Source organism: Elephantulus edwardii, unplaced genomic scaffold (assembly GCF_000299155.1).
Source record: "Elephantulus edwardii isolate Elephantulus edwardi_28Jun2011 unplaced genomic scaffold, EleEdw1.0 scaffold00054, whole genome shotgun sequence".
Lineage (NCBI taxonomy): Eukaryota > Metazoa > Chordata > Mammalia > Macroscelidea > Macroscelididae > Elephantulus > Elephantulus edwardii.
Window position 1 is genome coordinate 4,859,831 of NW_006399804.1, and position 9,090 is coordinate 4,868,920.

Below are 9,090 nucleotides of genomic sequence, written 5' to 3' on the forward strand. Positions count from 1 at the left end.
AGCAGCTGGTGTATTCCAACAGCATGCCTTTGGAATTGCAGCACAACTTCTTACCACTAGGCCACCAGAGCTCCCCCAAAATGACACTAGTATTGTTTATTTTCAAATTTTTGTATCTTTTATGTCTCCTTTTAAAATCTTACTGAGTAAAACCTTTAGAACAACATTGAATAAGTTGTGATAGCTAACATCCTTGTATTGTTCTTAACTGCAAAGAATGTGCTTTTAACATTTACTATTAAATGTGCTGTGTACTTCAGGGTTTTGCTAGGTGTAAATCATTAAAATAAGGAAGTTTTATTTTATTGTATTTTTCTGAGGGTTTTAAAAAATTATAAAAGTGTATTAACAAATAATGAGAGCAAACTTGCCCTACTGGATATAACATATTAGAAAATTAAAATGGTGAGGTATTAGCACAGAATAGACCAGTTGAACAACAGCAGATTAATAGTCTGAAAATACCTAAGAATTTCATTTTCTTTGGATCCACAATCAACAATCATGGAAGCAGCAGTCAAGAAATCAAACAATGGATGAATGGGATGTTCTAAGATTAAATCCCTGTGTGCACCAAAAACTTTTCATGACAGAGTGGGTGGAGGGGGAGGGAATCTACTGACTGGGAAGAAATTCTTAGCAATACCATTTCAGACAAGAGTCTCATATCGAAAGTTTACGGAATCTTATAGGGCCTCCACAAGAAAAAGACTACACAATTACTAACTCAGCAAAAGACATGTAAAGACTTTTCACAGAGGAAGATATTCAGATGGCCAACACATGAAAAAATTCTCCAAATCACTGGCAATAAGAGAGACGCAAATCAAAACCACAATGTGACACCATCTCACTCCAGAAGCAGTGGCAAAGTTTAAAAGGACAGCTGGTAATAAATGTTGGAGGGGTTATGGAAAGATAAGAACTCTTATACAATGTTGGTGGGATTGTAAAATTGTACAATCACTCTGGAAGTCAGTTTAGCCTTTTCTTGGAAAGGTGAACATATAAATTCTATAGGACCCGGATATTACACTACTTGGAATATACCCCAAGAGGATGAAAACTGAAGCACAGACAGACTTGTTCATAGCAGTGTTATCCACCATTACAAGAACATGGAAATAGCCCAGCTGTCCAATCACAATAGAACGGATTGAGAAATTATGTTACAGTCACACAATGGAATACTGTGCAGCATGCAGGAGCAATGCATTTGTAAATCACTACCTAACTTGGGAGGGACTGGAGAGCATTATGCTAAATAAACTAACTCAGTCCCATAAGGTCAAATATTGTATAAGACCATTACTGTAGAGCTTGTAGGATGATCCAAGGAGGGGAGGAGGAGCAGAAGGGTAAGGATGGGTGAAGGTGAGGGGTGGTTAATCACAGGGTTGCACAATTTGATGGGTGAAGGGATGAGTGGGCAAAGGAAATGGGAAAGATCTGGTGTGAAAAACAATGTATACGAACTTTGTAACTAAACCAGTATATAATAAAAATTTTATTTAATCAACAACAAAAAGAAATCAAATGATATATTAGAAAAATATGTTACAAAGAATTTCTTTAAAATACTAAAAGGCAGAGATGTCACTTTGAAAAGTAAGGCACATCTGATCCAAGCCATGGTATTTTCTGTTGTTTCATATGCATGTGAAGTGAAAACTGCACAACAAAGAAGATTTAAGAGTGATTTGAATTGTATTGGTGAAGAACATTGACAATGCTATATACTGCTAATTGCTGTGCATAAGAAAGAGGGCAAACTCCTCTTACTGCCTCTATAAACTGCTGGAGGGTCAGCTATGAGTTGGTTCTGACTTGATGGTACGCAGTAACAACAGTACACTGTTAGAAGAATAAACAAATCTGGTTTTAGAGGAAGTACAACCAGAATGCTTCTTAGAAATGAGGAATAGTGAGACTTTCACTCATACTTTGGGCATATTTGTTGTTTTTGTTGTTGTTATGTGCTGTCGAGTCACCTACAACTCATAGCACCTTTATGTACAACAACTCCAAAGCCTGCCCTGTCCTTAGCCAGGCTCATTGATTCTAACACACCTACCCCCAGGCCCCTAATTACTGTATCTATCCATCTCATCTGGAGTCTTCCTCTCCTGTGCTGTTCTTCCACTCTCCCAAGTGTGATGTCCTTCTCCAAGGATTGGTCCCTCTTGGCCAAATGTCCAAAGTATGTGAGACAGAGCTTCAAAATCCTAGCCTCCAAGGAGAAACTTGGTTTCATCCTCTCCAAGACAGATAGATCTATTTGTTTTCTTGGCAGTCCATGGTATGTTCAAGACTCTCCTCCAGCACCACAACTTGAAGACATCTATTCTTCTTCTGTCATCTTAGTCATTGTCCAGCTCTCTGATGAACAGCAAATAATTGTGAAGGCCATGGTGAGCATATTATAGTTGGTGCCAATCCCTAGGAAATGACATGTTGATAAAATAAAGGGTCAATTGAGAAGAGGAAATGGATTAATAGGCTTAACGAAATGGATTGACACAGTGGCTGCAACCTTGGCTCAAGTTGAGCCACTGTGATGAGAATGAAACAGGGTTTTATTCTGTTGCACGGAGGTTAATATACCAGCTCAATGGCATCTAATGACAACAAAAGCAGGTGCGAATATATCTAAGAACTCAGATGCTTAATTTTGGATCCCTTTATCACATTTCGTTAATTACATTTCATTACATTTTCTTCTTATACTATTATATTTACATAATGATTGTTTTTATGGTTCTTCTCATTTTAGGGGCCCTGACTTCCTTAGCCTTCTGAAGAAGTAATTTTCTTTTGAATCTTGTATCAGTTTGTCAGAGATTTCTCTGAATTGTCCAGATGAAGTTCACATTTCCTTTTATTTCTTATTCTGGAAGAAATGGTTTAAAGCTCAGCTATACTATTTAGCAGCTAATGATAAAAGGGTGTGTATGTGTTTCCTAAATCTGTAAGATATTCTTTTATCTGTTAAAAAAAAGACAGTAAGAACACTTATAGGACTTATGTAAGGAAAAATACAATGTTATGTATAATATTCCTTTAATAGATATCCTATTTTGTTCCTCTTTATCTTTATTCTTTTTTAATCAAGGCAAGTCAAAGGTCCCTGTGAGTCTCAGTTGACTTGAGAGCACCTGTCAACAACTAATATACTTCCTAAAGACAAGTTGCGAGGTCCGATGGCATAGTCTGTAGAGAGGTATGCTGCTAACCCAATGGTGGCATGTCTGTGGTAGTTAAAATCCACCAGTAGCTCCACAGGATAAAGGCAATCTTCTCCTATGCAATTTATAGCCCGCAAATTTCCACTAGAGAGTCAGCTATCATAGTTTCAACTCGACAGCAAAGAGGGACATTTTAAAAAACAAATATTACTGTAGTTAAAATACTACATGTATACTGCATTGAAACAGATGAGGTTGAGAATGCTTTAAAAGGGATATATGATTAGGTATTATTGTCATGACATGAGTCCAGAATGAAGGATGCATAGTGGAGTGGACTTGGGGAGAGGGATATTATAACAATGAAAGAAATTTTCTTTTACTTTTCAAAGAGAAGAGCGAACTGGTGGCGGGGGAGGTTGGGCAGAAAGAAAAGTGCAACAATGCATGAATGGAAATCCAAAGTCTCTGTAAACTTTCATTAAAATGAATAAATTTTTTTTTCTGGGCATAGACAGCAAGTTTATTTGGTGAATGCTGCTGGCAAGGATTATCTGAGAGCTACAAGATGGGAAAGGAGCTGTGACAGCCTAGGCGGCTCTCAGGGCTACATACAGTCTCACACAGGAGAAGGCACGGGGCTCTGGGGACACAGGAAGGGCTGCCCTCAGCCCCATTCAGCACCATTCGGACGAGTTCTTCATAGTTGATACAACCATTGCTGTCCTCATGTCCTGCCACCAGCATCTCTACTTCTTCCTCTGTCATCTTCTCACCCAGTGTGACAAGGACATGCCGGATTTCAGCACCCATGACAGTGCTGTTCCCTTCCTTGCCAAACACCCGAAGGCCTTCAACATAGTCCTCATAGGTGCCCTGGTCCTTGTTCTTGGCCACTGTCTACTGCATGGGCAGGAAGTGCTCAAAATCCAGGACCTTCACATTCATGTCATCACTCTTGGGGTTTCCCGGGACCTTGAGCACCTCGGCATTGGTGGGGTTCTGGCCCAGGGCCCTCATTATATCTCCACACTGGCTGTACAGGATCTTCCCATCACCTGTTCAGTCAAACAGCTGGAAGGCCTCCTTAAATTCTGCCATCTGGTCCTCGGTGAAGTCACACATCTTGAGCGCTCAGGTATCAGGACCTGTTCCTGCAGTAATGGCAGAAATTTTTTTTAAAGGGGGGAAAAGAAAGTGTTAAAAGTGACACAATCTTCAAAAATCCAGACTTCCTGGACAAGTTGAGATTAGAAGACTGCTCAAGATGATTGTCCTTGGTGTTGTTAGAAGCTGTTGATTTGAGTATGAATAATTATCCTAATCTGTGCCATCCCCATCATCTCTGGCATACTTGAGCACATTGCTGCAGTCACTAAGGATCTGCCTCTCCTTCACTGATCCTCCACCTTTCCAAGCATGATGTCCTCTTCCAAGGAATACAAACTTTTTAAACCTTGAGCTGAAATAAGCATCTGAGTTAATCTTTTAACCAAAATAACAAAATGGCTCACAAAACAATGCTAAATGAGTACTATGCTCCTTTAAAAATCATCTATATGAGATTAAATGGTCAATGATAAATTTCAGACAAAATGAGAAGGTAAGGGAATAGGGAAACTAGATTAATGGAAACAAAGCAACCATAACAGAAATCATTGAAATTATGACATTGTAAAGAATGTAACAATGATACTGAACAAGTTGTGTAGAGATTGTTGAAGGGGAACCCAAACTGCTGTATAAACCTTCACAGAAAATACAATATCACTTATGAAAGAAAAATGAAGCAAATTCCTCCACAATATCTAGACAGTCTATAAAAGAATACTTCTTACTTTCCACATATTTTTTTTTAAGAGGAAAGCTCTTAGAGAGTCCTTTTGTGAGTTTTGGGCAGGCACAAAACACAACTGGGCTGGTATATCAGCAGTAGGCTAGCCTATAGAGAGCAGAGATGGTCTGCAAACTAACACTGGCATAAGATTGGTCCCAAAGGGCAGGGTCCAATGTGTGTAGTTAGCTAGTATCAAAGGTGGTCCAACTCAAGAGGCAAAGAGTGGTAACAGAACCACTACTATGTCTTGAATGCCAGTGATGTATCTACTTAAATGCATAATATCAACCAGTTCCTGGGAGATAAAATCTCTGGGGGAATGTGGAAAGAAAGGGCTAATAGAGTATTAGAAATTTGGACAAACAAGTTGACATTCAGAGTAGGCTCAGGTCCTGGTGCAAATAAGAAAGAAAAGAAAAAAGAGAAACCAGTAAATATAGCAGAATTAGGTTTGTGTGTGTGTAGGTAGAGCAAATGATTAAACACTATACTGTTGTTGTGTACTGTAGAGTCAGAAACCACCCACAGCTGACCGGCTGGTGGATTTTCAGAGGCAGTTAATCACAAGGGAGGAGATTGCCCATGCTTTTCCCACAGAGCAGCAGGTGGCCTGGAACCACGTGCCTTTGGGATTGTAGCGCAGCTTCTTGCCACTAGAGGTGTTTCAGAAAGAAGGGCTGGTGATATATTCTGGAAAGCTCAAAGCCTTGAAAATCCTATGGGATACAGTTGAATCCTGCAACATATAGGGTCTTCATGAATTGGAGTCAACTTCAGTGACGACTGCTTTGGGACTTTGTGTGTATGTGTGACCAGAGCTGTCATATGTAGGTTTTCATATAGATCAGTTTCCTATCTCAGCAGCAGAGAGATAATTTACTCCACGTGGCATCTTCACTAAGATTAACTAAGGAATCTGGTAGTGTTCCCTTAGCCTATAGGTTAAATTCATTTCCCATAACTGAATAACACTGAACCATGCTGGCTATGGTGGGGATTTACCTTTTCAGGCCTGAAAAAAAATTGGAGGATAGGAATTCTAGAGTGAAGAGTATCCAGATGATGTCCTATACACAGCCCTCAGGAAAAAGCATGCAGCCCACATGGTGATTTATCCAGGTCAGTAGAGTTAAATGGGGCACCACACTGTCTATGTCAGGGCCAGTTCTGTTTAATATGATCACCAGTGACCTGGAAAACTACACTCCGGCTTCACTGCTAATGGTTTGAGATCTGATTCTTTTGATTTCATAGAACCATGTTCCTATGAAACAAGGATTTAATTTATCTCTTTTTGATGGATATATTATGAACATAAAGAAGAGATTATTTATTAAAATGTGTTGTACATTAGCATTTATATTTTTTTTAAAGTATTGGAAGAAAGAGATTTCATGAAGTCTGTTCACTGGAATGTCATAGCACATCTTGAGATAATTTCTTTGACCCTGAAACTCTGCTCACCTTGTCTGCAGGGAATTATATTGCTAATCCAAAGGCCAAGTCTTTTTGGTGGCTCAAATCTACCAGTGATTCCTCAGGAGAAAGATCAGGAACGTCCCCTCCTCAATTAACAGTCTCAGAAACCAAATGAAGGGTCAGCTATGAATCTATTTTGACCAGACAACAATGAATGGGTTTTTTTTTGTTCACTTCGGATTGTTTGTTGGTTTGTTTTTTCCTCCTGCCCTTTCTTTTCCCATTTTACTAGCATCAGAACTCTTGGATTACTTTAGAGGTCATTCAAACAGAAACTCTTCCTCCTTAACCATAAGTACTCTGCCTTTTCCTGTCTTATATCATTCCACCGTCCATATCACTCAGATTGAACATTATTCCTTATCTTTGCCAGCCTATGTTAATGTTCACATCTTAAAAAACTTCCCGTAAAAATTCAAGTTTCTTCATTAACATAGTTAACTCCCATATATTTCACTGGGCGCGCTCACCAGGTTATGCCAAGAAATATGGAGGACAACAACTTGGCCAACTTGCTGAAAGAAATCTGTATTTATTTCCACTCAAAAAAAAAAAAAGGACTCAACAGGGTGTGGAAATTATTGGCCAGTATCACTAATACTACACACAAGCAAGATCAAGCTAAAGATTATCCAAAAGCAACTGGAACAGTACATCAGTAGAGAATTGCCAGATGTGCAAACTGGATTTAGAAGAGGTCATTTGCACTAGGGACATTATAGGCAACATTAGATGGGTCTTCGCCAAAAGCAGAGAGGGCCAGGTGAAAGTCTATCTACGTTTCATTGATAATGCAAAGACATTTGACTGTGTGGATCACAACAAATTGTGTCTAACCTTGAGAAGAATGGGAATTTCAAACACTTATTTGTGCTCAGGAGATACCTATACTTGGACCAGGAAGCAGTAGTTAGGACAGAGCAGGGAAACACTACAAGGTTCAAAATTAGGAAAGGAGTGTGTCAGGATGCATCCTATCTCCATACCTTTTCAATCTATATGCAGAATAGATCATTTGGGAAGCCGAACTTTATGAGGCGGAGTGTGGCATCAGGATTGGAGGAAGACTCAACAATCAGCATTATGCAGATGACACAACTATGCCTGCTAAAATAGAAGAGGACATGAGGCATTTGCTGCAGAAAGTCAAGGACTACACCCTTCAATATGGATTGAAATTCAACATTAAGAAAACAAAGATTCTCACCATTGGGCCTATTGGCAGCTTCATGATAGATGGAAAAGAGATTGAGATTGTTAACAACTGCAGTTTACTAAGTTCCACAATTAACACTTTTAGCATCGGCAGTCAGGAAATCAAAATGAGTTGCACTGGGAAGTCTGCTGTCAGGGACCTCTCCAGAATGCTGGAGAGTAAAGATGTCAATCTGGAGACTAAGGTGCACCTGATACCAGCCATGATCTTTTCAATTGCTTGCTATGCATCAGAGAGATGGCCAGTGCTAAGGATGATAGAAGAAAGATCAACGCCTATGAATTGTGGCACTGGAGAAGTGTTGAACATATTGTGGTCTGTCAGGAGAGAAAAATAGGTATGTCCTGTAGAGGGTGAAACCAAGCTGCTCCCTGGAGGCAAGAATTTTGAAGCTCTTTCTGATATACTTTAGGCATGTGGCCAGGAAGGACCAGACCTTTGGAAAAGGAAATCATGCTAGGAAGAGTGGAGGGACAGTGCAGGAGAGGAAGACTCAGGGTGAGATGGATTGGCTCCGTAACTGGAGAAATGAGACTAGGTCTATCAGAGACAATGAGATTGTCACAGGATAGGGCAGGGTTCAGAGCTATTTTAAATAGGGATGCTCAACAGCACAAAACAACAACAACAAACTTTTAAACCCATTTAATAAAAACTGGGGACAGGAGGAGAGGTAGGGTGACTCCTTAGAGAAGATGGGCTTTTAATTGGCACAGAATAAGTAAAATTTTAATAAGTAGATATTTTAGTAGGGTATTCATTCTGTCAATATTATCACCACTAGCACCATAATTACCAATATCATCAGAAGTCAGCTCTGGTGGCCTAGTGGCAATCTCAAAGGCATGTAGTTTGAGGTCACCAGCTTCTCTGCAAAAGGAGGATGGGCAATCTCCTCTCATGCAATTAACTGCCTCTGCAAACCTTTGGGAGGGTCAGCTATGTGTCAGTTTCGACTCCACAGTACACAAAAACAACATCTATGTCAATACATATCAACTTCTGAGTCAAGAATTGATCTAAACACTCTATAAGACGTACTTCACTTCTTGAGGCAATATTATGACAAAAACACAAATATTATTATTATTTCCATTTTATTGGTGTATAAATTGAGGCACCGAGTGATTAAAAAAAATTTTCCCAAAGTTGCTCAACTACTAAGTAATGAAACAGAGTTTGAAATACATCAGTTGGCTCTCTGCTCCTCGTCGATCCAGATTGCCCTCTCTTCTTGTGCAGCCTCAGCCGCATCCCTGAGACACGATGGTGAAGGTCGGAGTAAACGGATTTGGCCGTATTGGGCGCCTGGTCACCAGGGCTGCTTTTCACTCTAACAAAGTGGATATTGTCGCCATTAATGATCCCTTCAT

At 39.7% G+C, this 9,090-nt stretch overlaps 1 pseudogene; it reads right to left on the minus strand.

Moving 5' to 3' along the window:
* Positions 1 to 3,746: 3,746 nt before the first annotated feature.
* LOC102857251 lies at positions 3,747 to 4,310 on the minus strand (annotated as a pseudogene).
* Positions 4,311 to 9,090: the final 4,780 nt, after the last annotated feature.